Source organism: Lissotriton vulgaris, chromosome 6, assembly GCF_964263255.1.
Source record: "Lissotriton vulgaris chromosome 6, aLisVul1.2, whole genome shotgun sequence".
In the NCBI taxonomy this organism is placed as follows: Eukaryota; Metazoa; Chordata; class Amphibia; order Caudata; family Salamandridae; genus Lissotriton; species Lissotriton vulgaris.
This window is the reverse complement of record NC_141694.1, coordinates 460,442,280-460,466,522: the sequence shown is the minus strand read 5'-3', so window position 1 is coordinate 460,466,522 and position 24,243 is coordinate 460,442,280. Positions and strand designations below refer to the sequence as shown.

At 43.8% G+C, this 24,243-nt stretch overlaps 1 pseudogene; it reads right to left on the bottom strand.

Moving 5' to 3' along the window:
* Window positions 1-1,349: 1,349 nt before the first annotated feature.
* LOC147707456 (uncharacterized) overlaps window positions 1,350-24,243 on the bottom strand; it is a 120,189-nt pseudogene continuing 97,295 nt past the window's right edge.

The window sequence follows — 24,243 nt, the reverse complement described above, 5'->3', positions numbered from 1 at the left end:
CGCAGGGACTCCTGGTTGCTGGAGTCCCTGCACGCTCGCAGCCCCGCCTAGCCTCACGCCCTGCCGCCTTGTGAAGCCTCCTCTGTGCCTGCTATCCAAACCTGGCCGAAGCGGCACCAGCGGAGCGGGTGCGGCGAGTTGTTAGGCCGGTTTGCAGGGTCCGCTTTCAGTGCCACAAGCCTTCTGCTTCGCGTTGCCTCCGTGAATATATATACATATATATATATGTATATATATATGTATATATATATATATATATATAAATATATATATATATTCACTGAAAAAAACGTAGCTTTGACACATGTTATAGTTAGCTGGACATTTCATTCATATAAAACCATTGAAATTCCCCTGTTATAGTTAGTTCAGCTAACTATAACTCGCGCGCCCGCAATGCACTGCTGATGACGTCACATATTACATCACTCAAGACATGGTCAGTGACATCACTCATGACATCACTGATTTTCAATGGTTTTGTATGAGTTAAATGTCCAGCTAACTATAACAAGTATGAAACCTATTGTTTTTTCAATGAATTTCTAAGGTTTTTTAAATGCTAATTCCTAACTATAACATGTGTGAAACCTATGTTTTTTTCAGTGAATTTCTAAGGTTTTTTAAATGCTAATTCCTAACTATAATATGGCTGAAACCTATGTTTTTTTCTGTGAATTTTAAAGGTTTTGTAAATTATAAGTTTTAAATGTATTAATTATTATATTTATTTCTTTTTATAATAATTTCCAACATTTTTATAATAATTACTTCAGGTATTTTATTTTTTAAGTTACATTACACATTTTTTATCTAAAATAATAAAAAACAAAATTCAAATATTATTTTTTTAATTATTTTTTTTCTCCAATATATTAAAATTAAATTCTATATATTTTATTTTTGTATTTTTTTTCAGTACTCGTACGGTACGCGTAAGGTGATCTCACCATCCTTTGTACGGATAATCGTACTATGCGCTCAACTGCGCCTACGAATACGTTTTCACGTTCCGCACCGTATCGACGCTTCCGCGTGACGTCATGAATGTCTGTACAGTGCACTGTACGTATACAGCGAACGTTTCTTAATGTTGAAAAAGATATATTAATGTATTTAATGTAAATATTAAGGGAAGACATTATCTAGGATAGTTATTGAAATAATATTTATTAGCTTTTAGTAAACGTATGCTACTTTAAAAATCAATTACGCAAATGGCGGCGTGCGTCGTCTATTCACGCACCGTAAGCGCACCCTACGCATATGCCATGTAATTTTAAAACAAGAGATTTGATTGGGTCATAACACTTCCAATTCCAACTGTTGAAAGACCCCACCCATTTTAATCATTCTTCTTTGACTTTCTCAGAAGAATCATTTCTTGTCAGGAGCTCCTGTCATTTGACAAAACAATTTTAATATGGCTGCATTTCTTGAATCCACTTCAGAACAGTCTTCAGAGGAGGAATTTATAGCTGAGGAGTCACAGGGAAAAAGAAAAGAGGCACTAATCTGGATTTTTTTTCACCTTTCCAGAAGGAGCGAAAAAGGTAAATGCTGCAAAGGTCACCTGCAAAATCTGTGACACCACACTGTCAAGAGGAGATCTGAGCAAGAAGTACTCATTTGGAACAGCAAGCATTGTTTGCCATGTGAAACACTGCTATCCTCGCAATTATACAAGAGCTTGCTCTGATAGGCTAAGGGACAATCCATCACCTGCTGTTCCCAGCACTTCAAGAGCACCAACAGCACAGCCATGGACTCCGCATCCAAATATCGAACCGGATTTTGCTGACTTAATCATCCATTGCAAATTTTGCAATGAGATGCTCTGCTACGGGGAGCAGTCAAATTATTTAATTAAATGGCGCAAACAGGAGCACCGTTGCTCACAATGCTAATTTGTTTTGTTTATTTGTTCCTGTTGGACACTGTTTTGTTTCCAGTTTATTTTTTTATGTTAAAAAAAGACAAAAAAACAGTTCTTTTCAGAACTAACTTCACTGGCCAAAAAAAGAGCTATGTTTCCATGATAGTGTGTTAAACTTTTGAATGAATGTGTAGGGAATTTACACCTGGTGTTCTCCTCAATGGTCCACGAGTACACCTCAGAGATTGTTTGTTTCAGTTTTTTTCTGCACCAGGTATAGTCTTTACGTATGCGTAGCCTTGTTTCCAAGACCACGCTTCTTTCTTTTTCTTCAAGTTTGCTAAGCAACTCTCTCCTCATTTCAGGTATTAAATTGCCGCTTTGTTCACTCAGGCCGTGTGCCTCATCCGCTGCTATACTTTTCTAAAATATGAATATTAATAATCAGATTCTATCTATATTTATTTATGCGTACCCAGGCCTCACTGCTCACTTTTTCGTAAAAAAGACACCTCCTGCATCATGTAGTCCCGATCTGCAACAACGAAGTCTCATATATGGTGCTGAGTCTTGATATCTCTATGGCTAATGACATACTCGTGCTCCCATCATCATAATCGCAAGTTCTTCACCCGCTCAGTGCTTCGGGTACCACTAACTCAGTGACCAAAGAGGCCAGGCATGTGATAGTGGGCCCACTTGTTCGGTAGTTTGGGAACAACTCTAAAATGGCGTACAACAAATGCGCTACATCTTTTTTATAGGTAGGGTCATGTGTACAGTGACAGATGCGCTGGATGGGTGTGGTGTGGGTGTATACCAGCCATGAGGGAGTGTGTATGCTAATCTAACAACTAGACCTGGAAGTAAGAAATCACTACAATGGAAATGTGGGCCATGTTGTCCTGTTTTCCTGGTAGCATAAACACAGTGGGCTGTACTAACATATTCAGTCTCGATTAATTTACCACCAGCCCCCCTGGTCTTTTAAATGTTGGGTGGGGGGGCCGCACGGCTCCAGGACACTGCAGGAGCTGGTCTTACGGCATGACATTCTCCAGGGCCTTCGAGGGCTCTGGGCATAGGGTGACACAGACTGCCACACACAAAATACTAAAAAAGAAGAGAAAGTGAAGAGAAATGATTTCTGACGTGTTTAGGCTTGAGAGCCTGGATAATCATTAAATGGGGTCTGGCAGGGAAGTGGGTACTTATTTTGGAAGAAGCATTACGGAGTCTTGCGAAAGCAAGCTATCTTTAATAATTGCCTCTCTCTGCATGTACATGCAAACATATCTGATTTGCTTGTATGTTAAAAACAGAAACTTTCAACCCCTCTTTCTGATTGGTTGTGAAGCATTGTAAGAAAATGTATCAGCGAACAATCCCTTTCCTTGCGCAGATTTTAAAAAGAATAGGATTGTCTGTTGTGTACTTACGTCTACCTTCTTGATGCTAATTTTGATTGGCTCCCTTTTTTCTCTGTGATGTTACGATACAGTCACCATGTATGTAGCCCATTTTGTGACGCACTTTATTTTACTATGCGTTTCAAAAACTAGTTGTGCTAGGATGTTTTTTACCTTAAAGTTTGTACTCTGCTTACGAGTTTGTTGACTGTAAAAGTATTTAAAAACATTATTCTATTTTCTATTCTATCATATTTGTGCTGACTTTTCTCCTTTAGCGTGCAGTACTATGTTCTTTCATAAAATGTATAACTTTTCAAACCATTCTTGAAAGATAAATGGTCATGTTTTTAAAATATCTTTTACATTCATCATATGGGTGAAATGCAAAAATTATTTTACATTCATTGGTATCATGCGTTCAACCACATTTATTTTATTTTATCATAAGCACTCATTCCTTACGTTTACGTTTTATAAGTGTTTCCCCATCATCTATTTATAAATGTTTGGGCTTCTTTTACTTTCATATAAAGTAGAATAGAAGTGCTACAACAAACACTCCCTCACTACTTCATCTTTATTTTTTATGTACCTTTCAGGTCGTTATTACATTTAACAATCATAACACTTTAAACCACAATTATATTACTTTTTTTTAAAAAAGTGCTTGGGAAGAATATCCTCCTATTCTTTACGAGTAAAAATTGCAAAAAGCACTACATAATATAAATACTTACAGTTTTGTTTTTAGTACATTTTTCAATCATAAAGAAATACTTGCATACAAAAAAAGAAAATTGTCGGTTGTAAGTCAAACAACTCCAGTTGAAGGATCATACAGTTTAATATAAATTAAAATATACATTAACAATATGATCCCTCTCTGGAAATGAAAGAAAAATTGAAGATTATGACATCGCTCCTAATCAATACTTTGCACGTACTAACTTATTAAATAACCTATATTTTCATTCATATAATTTACCTCTCTTCGCTATTGTTCCCTTCCTCTGTTGAAATGCATCCAACTCCTCAACAGAGAACATAGTGTTTTATGTATTTTTAAGTATAATTTAACAATATGTTCCCTCTGAGGAAATGAAAGATATTCTCCAGATGCTTCCGCAGCCCCGAATCATTACCTTGCTCGTAGTTTCTTTGCCCGTATTCATTCTCTAAAATGAAACTAATTATCCCAGGGGTGTGGTTTATATACTTTTTGGTTATTTAACAGTCTACGGGATCAATGTATTGCTCCTCCCACTATTAATTCACGTTTTTCAGTTGACATGTGTTCTCATTTCCACTGTTTTAGCGTGTCACGTGTTTATCTAAATGTGCCTCTTTCCATACTATTTAACTTTCGTATAATTTCTAAAATGCTTTATTTAAACTGGTTTTTATTATTAAAGCATTTCAATAGGTTACTTTTTTTATAGGAGTATTAACATTAATTTCCCTTTTTTTTCGACTTATTATTCTAGTAACTTCTCGTTTTTTAAAACTTTTTTTATTTCTCTTTATTTCCAAATATTAATGTAATCATTCACTCAGTAAGCATATACGCATGCAATGAGACAGGCTTTAGGAAATGCAGTGATTCAAAGTGCTATGTATTATGCATGTAGTGGGTTTTTCAGTGAATTTCAAAAGTTTTGTAAATAATAATTTTTAAATGCATTAATTATTATATTTGTTTCTTTTTAAACTAATTTCCTACATTTTTATTATAATTTTTTTATTATAAATATTTTTTAAGTTATATTTCATATTCTTGAACAAAACTAAATAAAAAAAAATGTCATTTAAAAAAAATATATATCAAAATAAAATTCTATATAATTCCTTTTTCATATTTTTTATTGATAATCGTACCGTATGCGTACATTTTTTGCACCATACTTTATACACAAAGTCGTACTCTGTGCGCTCCGGCACATACTTTACGAATACGCTTTGATGTTACGCATCGCATCAACGCTTCTGTGTGACGTCATGTTCGGCGCCCCGTATGCGTACGGTGCGAAAGTTTCTAATTGTTTAAATATTATATTTATGTATTTAATGTACATATTAAGGGAAGACATTATCTGGGATAACCATGAAAATAGTTTTTTTTTACTTTTAATAAGCGTATATTACTTTTAGATGCAATTACAGAAATCGCGGCGGTACGTCATTCGTACGTCGTACGTACGTGCTGCGTAAGCGCTCCGTAAACGTACGCAAAGCCATGTTACTTTAAAGAACATGTTTCATTCGTTCAAAACACTTCCTGTTGAAAGACCCCACCCATTTTAATCATTCTTCTTTGACTTTCTCAGGATAAGTATCTCTTCTGTGGAGCTCCTCAATTTAGAAGGAAAGTTGCCCATGACTGCAGTTGTGGAGTCCTCTTCCGACCACTCTTATGAGGAAGAATGTGTTCCTGAGCAGCCTCAGCAGAAAAGAAAGAGGCTCTCATCTGGAATTTCTTTATCTTCCCTGAGGGAGAAAAGAAGGTCAATGCCCCAAAAGTGAACTGTAAGATCTGTGAGACAACTCTTTCCAGGGGCGACCCCACAAAGAAATACTTGTTTGGGACTGCAAGCATGGTGCGCCATGTTAAAACTCTGCACCCTAACAACTATGCAAGAGTTGCAACACAAAGGTTGCAAGACAACCCTCCACCTGCTGTTGCAAGCACATCGACTGCACCACCTCTGGCAAGCAGTCCGCACCCAAACATCCAACCCGATTTTGCGGAACTGACCATTCATTGCAAATTTTGCAATGATTGGTCAACACAAAGTATTGTGTATAATGAGGACATATTTACATAGAGAAGAAAAACTACACACAGTAACTTATCCTGTCCTTCTAAACATAAATTGAGTATTTGAAAACACTCTCTCTGACATATTTTATGAGAATAATGTGATCTCTTTTAATCCTAAAACTCTCTGGTCCCTACTAGTCAAGCATGTCTTTCTATTCAATGCCATAGTGGTACTTTGCAGAAAGCTGTCCTAAAGCCAGGTTTCATTTTAAAAATCTCTATAATAAAAGTCTCCGGCATTTTTTCAATAAATGGTCAAAGATAGTAGGTCCTCAGGTACACTCAGGATATTTGTTAACTTTTTTAAATGTCTTTAAAAGATACAAACCATCTTTGCACAGATATGTACTCCATCCATCTCTTGTTACTTCACCTCTGTAGAAGCACATCCCATGGATAATTTTTAATAGTTACTTATACTTACCTTAAACATAATAAATAATAAAATAAATACAGTTACAATATATATTTCACAACACAAAATAATTTGTAAAGCATTTCATTTGCTTTTTTTGCTGTTCTCAGAATATGTTGAATTTTACTAGAAAAAGTGAGTTCAATAGTACTCATCACATAACAGCGGGCAAAAAAAAAGACAACCAATAAGATTGTCTTAAAAAAAAACATTCAACTTTCTCAAAAACAATCCAAAAAATAGTAATATATGTTAAATGTTTTTTCTTAGAGCAAATTCTTACGTAAGTATAAGACATCTCAAACAATCTCAAAATAACAAAAAACTATCATTGATTTTCAAACACTTCAAATAAAGTTACTTACAAATATATACTGACAAAATATACAACAAATAGTCCTAAATGGTTTTACATACTTTTCCTCATGGCCAAATAGTATATGTCAAATTCTTAGTTTGGAAGTTCTTCAATAGTAATCCTCAGCATCTTCCTCCCAGCCTTCTGATCCAGAACCACCAACATCATTTGCGGAGTTCCCAAGGGTTCATCCCTCAACCCGATGCTATTCAACATCTACATGGCCACCCTCACACAAGTGGCCCGACATCACAACCTCAACATTATCTCCTAAGCGAGGACACCCAACTCATCTTCTCCCTCACCAATGAGCCACATACCACTGAAAAACATCAGCAAATGCATAAGGATCAGATCTCTAAATTTTAAGTTGGACAAGACAGAAATACTCATTCTCGGACCCACCCCCTTAGCCTGAGATGACTTCTGGTTGCCGACTACACTGTGAACAGTACCAGCACCTACTCACCATATACACAACCTAGGATTCTTCTACAACTCATCCCTCTCCATGTCCAAGCAAGTCTACACCATCTCCTCATACTGCTACAACACCCTACGCATGCTCTACAACATTTAAAAGTGGATCCTAAATCAAAAGAAGAAGAAAATGAAACAGGCCCTCATCAGCACCAGACTAAGCTATGGAAACACACTCTACACATGAATTCTAGCTAAACACCTACAACGACTTCAACACATCCAAAATACCTCTGCTTGACTGATCATCAATGTCCCCTGTTTCAGCCACATCACCCACCACCTGATACACCTACACTGCCTCAACGTCAACAAGAGGATCATCTTCAAGCTCCTCATCCTCACTAACAAAGTACTCTACTACACCGGACCAACCTACCTTAATAGCAGTAATCCTCAAAGGCCAGATTTTGTTCCCAAAACTTTGGCTTTAATAATATTAGGTAAGAATTTGATAACTCTTTAGGCAAACATTGTTTAAAAACCAATTGACTATCATTACAATGTATCCAACCTTTCAGACATTTTAAATAAACAGTGTAATGTCCAGATGTTGTAGAAGGACCATCATGAAAAAGAATTCCTACAGCTACAAAAGTTCTTCCTAATATTGAAAGTTGAGTAGCTACAACATTTTTCATTAAAGTTTCTAATTTTCTTCCATCCGCTTTACAACGTTGCAGCATTAAAATTACATATCTTTGTATAAATAATGTTGATGACATTTGTGATTCACATTGGCTACACTCCATGTTTTGACTTGCTCCTCTAACTAGATTGTTAAAAGACACTGATTCACAGTCTATAAATCTTTCAGTGTCTATGTTAGTGCTACATGTAAACAAACAATTTTCACAGTCATGTTGCTATTCATAAGAAAGTACAAAAAGATTTTCAATATCTTTACCTTCATCTTCCAATACAACAAGCATATACATTAGAAATTCCTGACAATCTTGCTGAATATTCTGTGTAAATTAAGTAGAACCAGAACATATGTCCAAAACATTTTGAATATCAGAAACACTTTGTATTTTACTTTTAGCACTACTACATTTCTCATAGACAGAATACAACAATAAACAGAATCTTCTTTACCGATTTTCAACAATTTGCTTTTGCAAACTTTCAAGAAAAAAAACAACATTAACAATTACATTAGCATAGCAGTTGACACCAGAACTATTTTCAAACTGATAACCAACAATCTCTTCAACAGTGTCCTTTTTCTTTTTGCTTGCAATCACAACTTCATCTTGTTTTTTTTCTTTCTCTACAGCTACACTACAGATATTCCCATATCTTCTTTTCTACCTACCACAAGCTTTTCACTGGATATTGACCTAAATTGGGGTCTCATCAAAATCAATCAAGTACAATCCAGATAAAGTTCTCACGCAAGACAAAGCAACATATGCCATACCCTCTTTAAACACAGTACTTCCAATATTCACTAAAGCACTATCTACACTTAAACCTTGAGATTTATGAATAGTAACCGCATAGGCCAAAGAAACAGGAAACTGTTTTCTGCAAACATACAATTCTTTTACAAGCAAAAACCGAGCTGAACAACAACTAAATTGTTGTACTCCTTCAATTTGATCAAGTTTGATTTTCAAAAATTCAATAACATCTCTATTTACGTAATTAACGAAATCAACAACTTTACCCATTGCTCCATTTATTAAACCTTTTTCCACATTCAAATTACGTCATAAAATTACCCTACAGTTTACACATGCATATAAATTATTTTCTAAACTAGCAGATTTACTTATCGATTTCTCTGAATAATCCAATTTCCTCTTCAACTTTTCTGTCAAAATAAAAGTGATTCCTTTATGCTCTATTTTATCAATAACTTCCAATTTTATAATTTCTTAATTTTCCAACTTTAAAATTTCGCCATTGAAAATAGAACATTCACACAGTGTTGGCATTAAGCAGATTACAGATTTGTTTTCTGCTATTCTCATATATATTTTCTCAGGAACAATATTTTCATTTGGAAACAAATTGGAAAGTAATATTCTCTGTAACTCTTATTTGCCATATTCAGTCACTTTTCCAATTCTTATATCTTGAAGAATAGTTCCATAATCAGCATCATTTGCCTGTCGCATATTTGTAATACGTTCCTTATACTCAAAACATGACCAAATATTAACATTTCCAATACTCCCCAAAGACTTTCTGGTATCTTCATGAGTCAGTGTTTTAAACACTGGTTGCCCTTTTACAGGAGTAACTTTTAGTAGATCTCCAAAAACTATGACGTGTTTTCCTCCAAATAATACGTCATACTCTGTTTTAAGATTTTGCTGCATTCTTAAATGCACAAAGGCAAGCATTAAGTTTGCTCCCATGCTTACCTCATAAATATTCAGAAGTTTCATTTTCTTCAAGACTCTTGAAACTTCACAACAAGCTTCTCCAGATAGCTTGTGGTATTACAATTTGTTTTCATGCTCTACTGGAAACATCAATAAACAATTTTAAGTAATTCCTTTCATATTGTGTGTTGCCAACCCAGTTGGAGCTGTGACAAGACAAATGCGACTCAGTTGTTCTCTGTAGATAAGTTGTAATTACTTTAATTAAAAAACTGTTTCCTGTTCCAGCTTGTCCACTCACATACAATCGGATAGGTTGAAATAATGAGCAACAACACTCTTTCTTTTCATGAAGTAATCCATGGTCGATCTGTTCTCTCACTTGGTCATATATTTGTTTCTGCTCAACATTTAGTTGTTCTTCCAAATTTCCTAAGGTTGTTACATCTTCTTGAGCTTGACACATTGCTGTTTCTGCTTCTTCCATAGCAGTTGCTGCTTCATTTTGAACAATTAATTAATTAATTAATTAATTGTGTGCTTATATAGCGCTGGAATCACTCCTGAAGGGGTACCTCCGCGCTTCGACCGCTGCGAAACCCTTCCTGGCTTCCCTGAGAGATGGTCCCTTAATGGGGATCTCCAGGGTGAGACCAGGCATCCCCGGCGTTCTGGTGGGGCCGTTAGTGAAGATGAGGCAAGCTAGTGTCCAGAGTTGCCGAGTGTGATCGCTGATCAGAGTGGGCACCGAGGCGAGAGAATTATCGAGTCCGCTGACCCTGGTCCAGAAACCTGCCGCGTCGGGAATCGAACCCTGGTCCCGGGCCGTCCTCTGCTCTCGGGTCTGCCGCCTCTAACCAGTGAGCCACACTACTTCACAATTGGTTCTCCTAGTGGACCTTGACTCAACGGAGCAGAAGTTTGACTGTCTTGAGAACTGTCTCTAGCAATCTCAGCTGCAGTTGTAGCTTCTTGCTCAATTTCGTCGTTCAACATTTTTACATAATTAGCAAAACAGGACTCTTTAGTTGCGTTGAATGAATCTTCATAGCTCTGAAAATCTCCAAGTAATTCCAATTCTGAAAGCCATGGCTTGAAGAGTTGCAAAAGAGCTAAATAATAAAATTCCCTTTCGCCAGGAGTATCGCAACTCAGTTGTCGGTGATGAATCAAATGTCCTTTTCTTTGTTTCACCAAACATCCTTCAGAACCAATAACAGCATATATACCATTATTGATGTTTTCTGTAATATTCCGTTTAAAAAATATAGTTTTGCAGCACTTCATAGAGACAAATGTTCTCAAGATAATGACTTCTATTTGGATAATACGTATCCAACATATTTGTTTTCACAATATCTGTACTTTCTGGCTCTTTTTCAGCTAAATATTCAATTTCTTGTACAGATTTAAGTACTCGATTTCGTGTTGCAGCAAGACCTAGCATCACCCAAAATGATTCTTCTAGATTCGGAGTACAGACTTGCAGATGGTAAGCGATCTGAGCATTCATACGCTCCAATTTCTCGATGAGATAACATCTTCAAACTGTAACTATATAATTTCTTACTTAGACTCTTCTCGTGGGAAATCCCTTCCCACATTTCCTTCAATTCTGTTTTTTTTTATTTGCTTATGTAGGATGTTACATATCGAGCAACAGCAATGGAAACGTATTGAATATCTATGTTAGCATTCCACATGGACAGAATAACTGGGTTGTAGTCATTTATATATTTTGACTCTTCATTTCTTCTTAAGTTGTAGGTATTTTTTGGAGACTTTCTTGTGATAGTATGTCGCAAAGATGTCATAAAACTGTTCACTCTTCCTTTCAATATTACAGGACAAGGAAATCTGAAACGACATTTGGTGTAGATTTTGTCCTTAGATTTGTAGTTTCGAAGACAGTATTTACCACAACGATTACTTTGGAATTGTAAGACTTGTTGTCTTTAGTCCTTGTCTTCTGTGCTTTTGGGTATAGCACATATAGCATATTCTTCAATAAAAGACAACACAGTATCATCCGAATCTGTTCCAAATTTGGGAGCATCTTTGATCCATATTAGCATTTGTATGTGAGGAGCACCTCTTGCTTGATACTCCTTTCTCCAAAAGAAATCTAGAACATCTCGAAGAGGAGGATTTTTTTCATTGGTGAGAAAAGACATCATAGCTTCAAATATATGATTGAAATACCTGTATACATTCACTGGATCCAAAGAGCACAATTATCCAGGTGTCTTGTATTCAATATTTACTATATTTGGATTTGCCTCTCGAAGAAATTTAGGTAAATCATCCCAAGCATATTCAGCACAGCTTAGAGTAAGGAACCATGTAGGAGTTCCTAAGTTCCTTAGCATACATTTAAGTTCTCCATGACGACTGTACCAGTACTCATTAGTAACACACTGACATGCCATGAGATTAATCAGCTGAGATTCCAAAACATTATCTTTCTGCTGTACTTTATCCATAAATTCCTTTGCCGAAACATTTTGCAGATGTACACCTGTTTTCAATATATGGTTGACTGCATAAGAAAGTCCAGACAAGTCACTCTCAAACAAAAGATGAAACAAATACGGAATACATTGTCAAAATTTTGTATCTTCTGCATATAATCTTGATGTCTGATATTCCGATGCAGGAATCTGCACAGGTCGTTCATCATATTGTCCCCCTTTTCCTGTTGGAAACAACCGAGGGAAACAACAAACTTCCAAGCTTTCTTCCATACACTAATGGGACTTCCTTTTGCTTCTTTCATTTGAAATACTTCTATAATATTCCCCATCACTTCTTTGGAATGAAGTGGATGAACACTGTAATGTTCGTAGATTTCTTCAGTTCTTCTTCTCCCACATACTATAGTATTTATTCTTTTTTACCAGATATAATGTTGCCTTTTTCACTTTCCTAACATCCACTAATTCTTGCCAGATTTTCTTACTCTCAGTAGGAACGCCATTAACAAGATTAACTAAAGGTTCATCTTCTACATTTTCAAAATCAATTGTTTCAATATTTTTCTTTAAATCTAGAGGCAAATATACAACTCTTCCCTTTAAATCCTCTCTGTAAATCTGAAGGATGAAATTTCCCTGTCTTAGGCTCCATACAAACAATAGCGTGAAATGGATGCACACATTGAATAAGAATAGACTCATAGGTATTTAAATCCATCATTTCAGAAGGAATATTTACCAACTCAAGATTATTATGCACAGCTCTAGCAGGCATTTGATTCCCGTCTAATTTGTTATAAAAATATTTACAAATACGCTGTTCAGAACCCAAATCAAAACAATTCTCTACCAACAAATAAGTTGCAAAATCCTTCGACTCATTATTTTTTTCCTTTTCACTTTTTAAATACAAATCAACAGTCCTGGTCTGATTTTTATAATGAGTTTGTCGACAACAAATACAAGAATAATTTGGCCTTTCACCTGAAATCAACTTAAACTATATAAATTCTTGCTTAAATTTTTCTGTACTACAATGTTGTACATTCTCTTCCACATTTCCTTCTATTGATGTATCAGTTTCTGCACTGTCTTCCTCAGGACTAAAGTAACTAACCTGAATTTCATCAAAAACATTCATTACATCTGATACAGATCCATGCAAAAGAACACTGTTCAACTTTGTTAACATTAGCGCTGGACTTTTTGCATAATGCAATGTTCTGACTAATTTCCTCATTTGAGTATGATGTACTGTTAACATCCTGAAATGGTGAAAAACACTTCAACATACTGTTTTAGAAAGACAAGCAAGAGAATGACCTTGCAAACCAGTATTTTCTCTCACTCTGCAAGGGTCTAGTCCTTGCAACATCTTAATCTTTTGCTTAACACTTTTCTTAGTATACTCACGAACAAAATTTGCTAAAAAATCAATAGATTCCTGCCGTACGCTACAAATACTACTGCAATTCCAAGTGTACACTGGAGCTTTAGGACGTCTCCCTAGAACTTCATCAGCTAACACCCCTTCTGCATTTCTAGAAACAATTTTCTCTTTCTCAATAGGACAACCATTTCTAACCTCATAAGCATGACCACTAGTGTCAACTGCATGCAACAAATAATTATTCTGAAAATTACTATCTTCATTAAAAAAATGCTCAGAACTTGAATTATGTTTCCATTCCCCCAAAAAAACATCACAAAAATTGCTTCTGTTAATTACTCTTCTCTACGTACTTTTGGCCTTCATTAAATGGATTGGCTTATCTAGGGATCGAATTCTACTGATTACTAAAACAAACAATATGTTTTTCAATTCAAAAGCCTTCTCAACCAGATTTTCTATACTTTTCTGCTTCTTATAAAATGCTGTTTTTTTTACATTTCTTCATTTCGTCATCAAATTTGAGACAATTATATTATAAAACATTCTATTTCTATTTTCCTGAAATTGATTCATCCTTCTTTTACTATACAGCGTTTCTTTAAAAGATGATTTTCCATTGTTTTTCTCTTTTCTCTTGTTTTTCTTTTTACTTGCAGATACACTGTTTGTATTTTTAACATTGTCCACACTATTACTGTTTGAAAACTTCTTCAAAAAAATCTTCGTTGTCTTACCAGGAGTTTTTTTCTTTTTGTTCACACATTCTTGTTCAGGTAAGTTTTGGGGATGACTTTTCTTGAAATAATAAGCTTTATTATGTTGTTTCCTCTTTTCACTTTTTGAAGGCATGATGGATTTCTTTTAGTGTTGATAAATAGAATCTGTTATATAAAATATATATAACATTATAAAAACAAATATATGAAATATACTATTCTATTACTAAATAAATACAATGTAAAATAACTAAGTATAAAAAACTACTCTGTAACTGATAACAGAAGTGCACACATACTGCATAACACTTTCAAGAAGTACATCTGAAAGAGTACCTTAATCAATTTATCAGTGAATGGATTAGTACATACTACTAAATGCATCACCACAACAGTACAAAGGGAAAGAGAGGAAGGAGTATGAGAGAGAGCTGGCAGTATGAGGAGATAATGTGGAATATGTGGAGAGAGGGGCAAGTATGAGAAGAGAGAAGGAGCATAACACGAGAAGGGGAAGTACGAGGAGAGAGGGAGGAGAATGTGAAGAGAGGGGGACTATAAGCAGAAAAGGGGTATATGAGAGAGAAGAGTATCAGCAGAAGGGAGAGTATGAGGAGTGAAGGGGGTATGAGGAGACAAGTGGAGAATATGATGAGAGGAGGAAAGATAAGGAGAGCGGTGAGTTTCAAGAAATGGGGAGTATGAAGGGAGAAGATGAGTATGAGGAGAGGGGAGACTATAAGGAGACAGGGAAAAGTATGAGGATAGAAGTGGGAGTACAAGGAGACAAGGGAGAGTATGAGGAGAAAGACAGAGGGGTCGATTCTGATTCGGGAAAAAGCGCTCCGATTAGCTGTACGGAGCATTAATCCCATATGAATCGTACACCTACAACGTGTCCGTACGAACAAGCAAGTACGATCCGAACCCAAAGCGCCACTCCGTACGACTCGTACCAAACACCATACAATTAGAAAGTACATACGGATTTTATCCGGATGAGGCGGTACGCTGCGTCCGAACGTAAATAGGCTGCTCTTTCCCGACCAGGAAGTACGATCCGTGTCGATGACACTCCGTACGGCCCTTTTGCTGCGAGAGCTGAAAACTGCTGTAAAAGAAGAGTTCGGCCCGAACCGCACCCCGGTACACGACATACACGACATGAACCCCATCGTCTGTGTCATCCCAGTCCTGTACGCCTACGACCTCGTACATCGAAATCGATGACAGTGCAGACGATGAGTACAACGTACCACAACAACCTAAGTATACCTTTACGGTGCGCCACACGCCCACATCACTATTGCAATAGCGAAACCTGTTTCATATACGCCATTAATGTTGGGGTACCTTGCTCCACAGGCACGCGCATATCACCATTGCAATATTGATGCGTGCCGCACATATGCCATTATTGTCGGGGTGCGTTGCGCCACACGCACGCGCATATCACCATTGCAAAAGTGATACGTGCCGCACATACGCCATTAAGGTTGGGGTACGTTGCGTCCCACGCACGCGCATATAACCATTGCAATAGTGATACATGCTGCACATACGCCATTAATGTCGGGGTACGGTGCGCCACACACACGTGCATATCACCATTGCAATAGTGGTACGTGCCGCACATACGCCATTAATGTTGGGGTACGGTGCGCCACAAGCTAGCGCATATGACCATTGCAATAGTGATAAGTGCCGCACACACGTTTGCAAAGTATGTGTACGGTGCGTCAGATCTGAGTGGTGGGTACACAGGACTCCCAGCAATGCCCAGACATAGGAGGGGGGTGTAGATAGGAATCCCAGCAGAGCCCAGTAATAGGAGGGGATGTAGATAGGACTCCCAGCAGTGCCCAGACAGTATAGGGGGATGGGTGCACAGGACTCCCAGCAGTGCCCAGACATAGGAGGGGGTGTAGATAGGACTCCCGGCAGTGCCCAGACATAGGAGGGGGATGTAGATTGGACTCCAAGCATTGCCCAGACATAGAAGGGTGGTGTAGGTAGGACTCCCTGCAGTGCCCAGACATAGGAGGGGTGGCTGGATAGGACTCCCAGCAGTGCCCAGACATAGGAGGGGGGTGTAGATAGGACTCCCAGCAGTGCCCAGACATAGGAGGGGTGGTTGGATAGGACTCCCAGCAGTGCCCAGACACAGGAGGGGGTGTATATAGGACTCCCAGCAGTGCCCAGACATAGGAAGGGGGTGTAGATCGGACTCACTGCAGTGCCCAGACATAGGAGGGGGGTGTAGATAGGACTCCCAGCAGTGCCCAGACAGTATAGGGGGTGGGTGCACAGGACTCCCGGCAGTGCCCAGACATAGCAGGGGTGGCTGGATAGGACTCCCAGCAGTGCCCAGACATAGGAGGGGGTGTAGATAGGACTCCTAGCAGTGCCCAGACATAGGAGGGGTGGTTGGATAGGACTCCCAGTAGTGCCCAGACATAGGAGGGGGGTGTAGATAGGACTCCCAGCTGTGCCCAGACATAGGAGGGGTGGCTGGATAGGACTCCCAGCAGTGCCCAGACATAGGAGGGGGGTGTAGATAGGACTCCCAGCAGTGCCCAGACATAGGAGGGGGTGTTGATAGGACTCCCAGCCATGCCCATACATAGGAGGGGGGTGTGGATAGGACTCTCAGCAGTGCCCATACATAGGAGGGGGGGTGTGGATAGGACTCTCAGCAGTGCCCAGACAGTATAGGGGGTGGGTGCACAGGACTCCCAGCAGTGCCCAGACATAGGAGGGGGTGCAGATAGGACTCCCAGCAGTGCCCAGACATAGGAGGGGGTGTAAATAGGACTCCCAGCAGTGCCCAGACATGGGAGGGTGGCTGGATATGACTCCCAGCAGTGGCCAGACATAGGAGGGGCGTGTAGATAGGACTCCCAGCAGTGGCCAGACATAGGAGGGGGGTGTAGATAGGATAACCTGCAGTGCCCAGACTTAGGAGGGGTGGCTGGATAAGACTCCAAGCAGTGCCCAGACATAGGAGGGGTGTATATAGGACTCCCTGCTGTGCCCAGACATAGGAGGGGGTATTGATAGGACTCCCAGCAGTGCCCAGACAGTATAGGGGGTGTGTTAACAGGACTCCCAGCAGTGCCCAGACATTTGAGGGGGAGTAGATAGGACTCCCAGCAGTGCCCAGACATAGGAGGGGTGGCTGGATAGGACTCCCCGCAGTGCCCAGACATAGGAGGGGGGTGTAGATAGGACTCTCAACAGTGCCCAGACATAGGAGGGGTGGCTGGATAGGACTCCCAGCAGTGCCCAGATATAGGAGGGCGGTGTAGATAGGACTCCCTGCGGTGCCCATATATAGGATGGGTGTGTAGATAGAACTCCCAGCAGTGCCCAGACATAGGAGGGGTGGCTAGATAGGACTCCCAGTAGTGCCCAGACATAGGACCGGTGGCTGGATAGGACTCCCAGCAGTGCCCAGACTTAGGAGGGGTGGCTGGATAGGACTCCCAGCAGTGCCCTGACATAGGAGGGGTGGCTGGATATCACTCCCAGCAATGCCCAGACATAGGAGGGGGGTATAGATAGGACTCCCAGCAGTGCCCAGACATAGGAGGGGGGTGTAGATAGGACTCCCTGCAGTGCCCAGACATATGAGAGGGTTTAGATAGGACTCCCAGCAGTGCCCAGCCATAGGAGGGGTGGCTGGATAGGACTCCTAGCAGTGCCTAGACATATGAGTGGTGGCTGGATAGGACTCCCAGCAGTGCCCAGCCATAGGAGGGTGGTGTAGATAGGACTCCCAGCAGTGCCCAGACATAGGAGGAGTGCATATAGCACTCCCTGCAGTCCCCAGACATAGGAGGGGGTGAAGATAGGACTCCCAGCAGTGCCCAGACATAGGAGGGGGTGTAGATAGGAATCCCTGCGGTGCCCATATATAGGATGGGTGTGTAGATAGAACTCCCAGCAGTGCCCAGACATATGAGGGGTGGCTGGATAGGACTCCCAGTAGTGCCCAGACATAGGAGCGGTGGCTGGATAGGACTCCCAGCAGTGCCCAGACATAGGAGTTGTGGCTGGATAGGACTCCCAGCAGTGCCCAGACATAGGAGGGGGTGTAGATAGGACTCCCAGCAGTGCCCCAACATAGAAGGGGTGGCTGGATAGGACTCCCAGCAGTGCCCAGACATAGGAGGGGGTGTAGATAGGACTCCCATCAGTGCCCAGACATAGGAGGGGGTATAGATAGGACTCCCAGCAGTGCGCAGACATAGGAGGGGGTGTAGATAGGACTCCCTGCAGTGCCCAGACATAGGAGGGGGTGTAGATAGGACTCCCAGCAGTGCCCAGACATATGAGGGGTGGCTGGATAGGACTCCTAGCAGTGCCCAGACATATGAGTGGTGGCTGGATAGGACTCCCAGCAGTGCCCAGACATAGGAGGGTGGTGTAGATAGGACTCCCAGCAGTGCCCAGACATAGGAGGGGTGGCTGGATAGGACTCCCAGAGGTGCCTAGACATAGGAGGGGTAGCTGCATAGGACTCGCCGAGTGCCCAGACAAAGGAGGGGGGTGTAGATAGGACTCCAAACAGTGCCCAGACATAGGAGGGGTGGTGGATAGGACTCCCAGCAGTGCCCCGACATAGGAGGGCTGTGTAGATAGGACTCCCTGAGGTGCCCATATATAGGATGGGTATGTAGATAGAACTCCCAGCAGTGCCCAGACATAGAAGGGGTGGCTGGATAGGACTCCCAGTAGTGCCCAGACATAGGAGCGGTGGCTGGATAGGACTCTCAGCAGTGCCCAGACAGTATAGGGGGTGGGTGCACAGGACTCCCAGCAGTGCCCAGACATAGGAGGGGGGTGCAGATAGGACTCCCAGCAGTGCCCAGACATAGGAGGGGGTGTAGATAGGACTCCCAGCAGTGCCCAGACATGGGAGGGTGGCTGGATATGACTCCCAGCAGTGGCCAGACATAGGAGGGGCGTGTAGATAGGACTCCCAGCAGTGGCCAGACATAGGAGGGGGGTGTAGATAGGACACCCTGCAGTGCCCAGACATAGGAGGGGTGTCTGGATAGGACTCCTAGCAGTGCCCAGACATAGGAGGGGGTGTAGATAGGACTCCCTGCTGTGCCCAGACATAGGAGGGGGTATTGATAGGACTCCCAGCAGTGCCCAGACAGTATAGGGGGTGTGTTAACAGGACTCCCAGCAGTGCCCAGACATAGGAGGGGTGGCTGGATAGGAATCCGCGCAGTGCCCAGACATAGGAGGGGGGTGTAGATAGGACTCCCAACAGTGCCCAGACATAGGAGGGGTGGCTGGATAGGACTCCCAGCAGTGCCCAGATATAGGAGGGCGGTGTAGATAGGACTCCCTGCGGTGCCCATATATAGGATGGGTGTGTAGATAGAACTCCCAGCAGTGCCCAGACATAGGAGGGGTGGCTAGATAGGACTCCCAGTAGAGCCCAGACATAGGACCGGTGGCTGGATAGGACTCCCAGCAGTGCCCAGACATAGGAGGGGTGGCTGGATAGGACTCCCAGCAGTGCCCAGACATAGGAGGGGGTGTAGATAGGACTCCCAGCAGTGCCCTGACATAGGAAGGGTGGCTGGATAGGACTCCCAGCAATGCCCAGACATAGGAGGGGGTGTAGATAGGACTCCCAGCAGTGTCCAGACATAGGAGGGGGTATAGATAGGACTCCCAGCAGTGCCCAGACATAGGAGGGGGTGTAGATAGGACTCCCTGCAGTGCCCAGACATGGGAGGGGGTTTAGATAGGACTCCCAGCAGTGCCCAGACATAGGAGGGGTGGCTGGATAGGACTCCTAGCAGTGCCTAGACATATGAGTGGTGGCTGGATAGGACTCCCAGCAGTGACCAGCCATAGGAGGGTGGTGTAGATAGGACTCCCAGCAGTGCCCAGACATAGGAGGGGTGTATAAAGCACTCCCTGCAGTGCCCAGACATAGGAGGGGGTGAAGATAGGACTCCCAGCAGTGCCCAGACATAGGAGGGGGTGTAGATAGGAATCCCTGCGGTGCCCATATATAGGATGGGTGTGTAGATAGAACTCCCAGCAGTGCCAGACATAGGAGGGGTGGCTGGATAGGACTCCCAGTAGTGCCCAGACATAGGAGCGGTGGCTGGATAGGACTCCCAGCAGTGCCCAGACATAGGAGTTGTGGCTGGATAGGACTCCCAGCAGTGCCCAGACATAGGAGGGGGTGTAGATAGGACTCCCAGCAGTGCCCCAACATAGGAGGGGTGGCTGGATAGGACTCCCAGCAGTGCCCAGACATAGGAGGGGGTGTAGATAGGACTCCCATCAGTGCCCAGACATAGGAGGGGGGTACAGATAGGACTCCCAGCAGTGCCCAGACATAGGAGGGGTGTCGATAGGACTCCCTGCAGTGCCCAGATATAGGAGGGGGTGTAGATAGGACTCCCAGCAGTGCCCAGATATAGGAGGGGGGTGTCGATAGGACTCCCTGCAGTGCCCAGACATAGGAGGGGGTGTAGATAGGACTCTCAGCAGTGCCCAGACAGTATAGGGGGTGGGTGCACAGGACTCCCAGCTGTGCCCAGACATAGGAGGGGGGTGCAGATAGGACTCCCAGCAGTGCCCAGACATAGGAGGGGGTGTAGATAGGACTCCCAGCAGTACCCAGACATGGGAGGGTGGCTGGATATGACTCCCAGCAGTGGCCTGACATAGGAGGGGCGTGTAGATAGGACTCCCAGCAGTGCCCAGACATAGGAGGGGGTGTAGATAGGAATCCCTGCGGTGCCCATATATAGGATGGGTGTGTAGATAGAACTCCCAGCAGTGCCAGACATAGGAGGGGTGGCTGGATAGGACTCCCAGTAGTGCCCAGACATAGGACCGGTGGCTGGATAGGACTCCCAGCAGTGCCCAGACATAGGAGGGGTGGCTGGATAGGACTCCCAGCAGTGCCCAGACATAGGAGGGGGTGTAGATAGGACTCCCAGCAGTGCCCTGACATAGGAAGGGTGGCTGGATAGGACTCCCAGCAATGCCCAGACATAGGAGGGGGTGTAGATAGGACTCCCAGCAGTGTCCAGACATAGGAGGGGGTATAGATAGGACTCCCAGCAGTGCCCAGACATAGGAGGGGGTGTAGATAGGACTCCCTGCAGTGCCCAGACATGGGAGGGGGTTTAGATAGGACTCCCAGCAGTGCCCAGACATAGGAGGGGTGGCTGGATAGGACTCCTAGCAGTGCCTAGACATATGAGTGGTGGCTGGATAGGACTCCCAGCAGTGACCAGCCATAGGAGGGTGGTGTAGATAGGACTCCCAGCAGTGCCCAGACATAGGAGGGGTGTATAAAGCACTCCCTGCAGTGCCCAGACATAGGAGGGGGTGAAGATAGGACTCCCAGCAGTGCCCAGACATAGGAGGGGGTGTAGATAGGAATCCCTGCGGTGCCCATATATAGGATGGGTGTGTAGATAGAACTCCCAGCAGTGCCAGACATAGGAGGGGTGGCTGGATAGGACTCCCAGTAGTGCCCAGACATAGGAGCGGTGGTTGGATAGGACTCCCAGCAGTGCCCAGACATAGGAGTTGTGGCTGGATAGGACTGCCAGCAGTGCCCAGACATAGGAGGGGGTGTAGATAGGACTCCCAGCAGTGCCCCAACATAGGAGGGGTGGCTGGATAGGACTCCCAGCAGTGCCCAGACATAGGAGGGGATGTAGATAGGACTCCCATCAGTGCCCAGACATAGGAGGGGGGTACAGATAGGACTCCCAGCAGTGCCCAGACATAGGAGGGGTGTCGATAGGACTCCCTGCAGTGCCCAGACATAGGAGGGGGTGTAGATAGGACTCCCAGCAGTGCCCAGATATAGGAGGGGGGTGTTGATAGGACTCCCTGCAGTGCCCAGACATAGGAGGGGGTGTAGATAGGACTCTCAGCAGTGCCCAGACAGTATAGGGGGTGGGTGCACAGGACTCCCAGCTGTGCCCAGACATAGGAGGGGGGTGCAGATAGGACTCCCAGCAGTGCCCATACATAGGAGGGGGGGGGGTGGATAGGACTCTCAGCAGTGCCCATAAATAGGAGGGGGGGTGGATAGGACTCTCAGCAGTGCCCAGACAGTATAGGGGGTGGGTGCACAGGACTCCCAGCAGTGCCCAGACATAGGTGGGGGTGCAGATAGGACTCCCAGCAGTGCCCAGACATAGGAGGGGGTGTAAATAGGACTCCCAGCAGTGCCCAGACATGGGAGGGTGGCTGGATATGACTCCCAGCAGTGGCCAGACATAGGAGGGGCGTGTAGATAGGACTCCCAGCAGTGGCCAGACATAGGAGGGGGGTGTAGATAGGATAACCTGCAGTGCCCAGACTTAGGAGGGGTGGCTGGATAAGACTCCTAGCAGTGCCCAGACATAGGAGGGGGTGTATATAGGACTCACTGCTGTGCCCAGACATAGGAGGGGGTATTGATAGGACTCCCAGCAGTGCCCAGACAGTATAGGGGGTGTGTTAACAGGACTCCCAGCAGTGCCCAGACATTTGAGGGGGAGTAGATAGGACTCCCAGCAGTGCCCAGACATAGGAGGGGTGGCTGGATAGGACTCCCCGCAGTGCCCAGACATAGGAGGGGGGTGTAGATAGGACTCCCAACATTCCCCATACATAGGAGGGGTGGCTGGATAGGACTCCCAGCAGTGCCCAGATATAGGAGGGCGGTGTAGATAGGACTCCCTGCGGTGCCCATATATAGGATGGGTGTGTAGATAGAACTCCCAGCAGTGCCCAGACATAGGAGGGGTGGCTAGATAGGACTCCCAGTAGTGCCCAGACATAGGACCGGTGGCTGGATAGGACTCCCAGCAGTGCCCAGACTTAGGAGGGGTGGCTGGATAGGACTCCCAGCAGTGCCCTGACATAGGAGGGGTGGCTGGATATCACTCCCAGCAATGCCCAGACATAGGAGGGGGGTATAGATAGGACTCCCAGCAGTGCCCAGACATAGGAGGGGGGTGTAGATAGGACTCCCTGCAGTGCCCAGACATAGGAGAGGGTTTAGATAGGACTCCCAGCAGTGCCCAGCCATAGGAGGGGTGGCTGGATAGGACTCCTAGCAGTGCCTAGACATATGAGTGGTGGCTGGATAGGACTCCCAGCAGTGCCCAGCCATAGGAGGGCGGTGTAGATAGGACTCCCAGCAGTGCCCAGACATAGGAGGAGTGTATATAGCACTCCCTGCAGTCCCCAGACATAGGAGGGGGTGAAGATAGGACTCCCAGCAGTGCCCAGACATAGGAGGGGGTGTAGATAGGAATCCCTGCGGTGCCCATATATAGGATGGGTGTGTAGATAGAACTCCCAGCAGTGCCCAGACATATGAGGGGTGGCTGGATAGGACTCCCAGTAGTGCCCAGACATAGGAGCGGTGGCTGGATAGGACTCCCAGCAGTGCCCAGACATAGGAGTTGTGGCTGGATAGGACTCCCAGCAGTGCCCAGACATAGGAGGGGGTGTAGATAGGACTCCCAGCAGTGCCCCAACATAGAAGGGGTGGCTGGATAGGACTCCCAGCAGTGCCCAGACATAGGAGGGGGTGTAGATAGGACTCCCATCAGTGCCCAGACATAGGAGGGGGTATAGATAGGACTCCCAGCAGTGCGCAGACATAGGAGGGGGTGTAGATAGGACTCCCTGCAGTGCCCAGACATAGGAGGGGGTGTAGATAGGACTCCCAGCAGTGCCCAGACATATGAGGGGTGGCTGGATAGGACTCCTAGCAGTGCCCAGACATATGAGTGGTGGCTGGATAGGACTCCCAGCAGTGCCCAGACATAGGAGGGTGGTGTAGATAGGACTCCCAGCAGTGCCCAGACATAGGAGGGGTGGCTGGATAGGACTCCCAGAGGTGCCCAGACATAGGAGGGGTAGCTGGATAGGACTCGCCGAGTGCCCAGACAAAGGAGGGGGGTGTA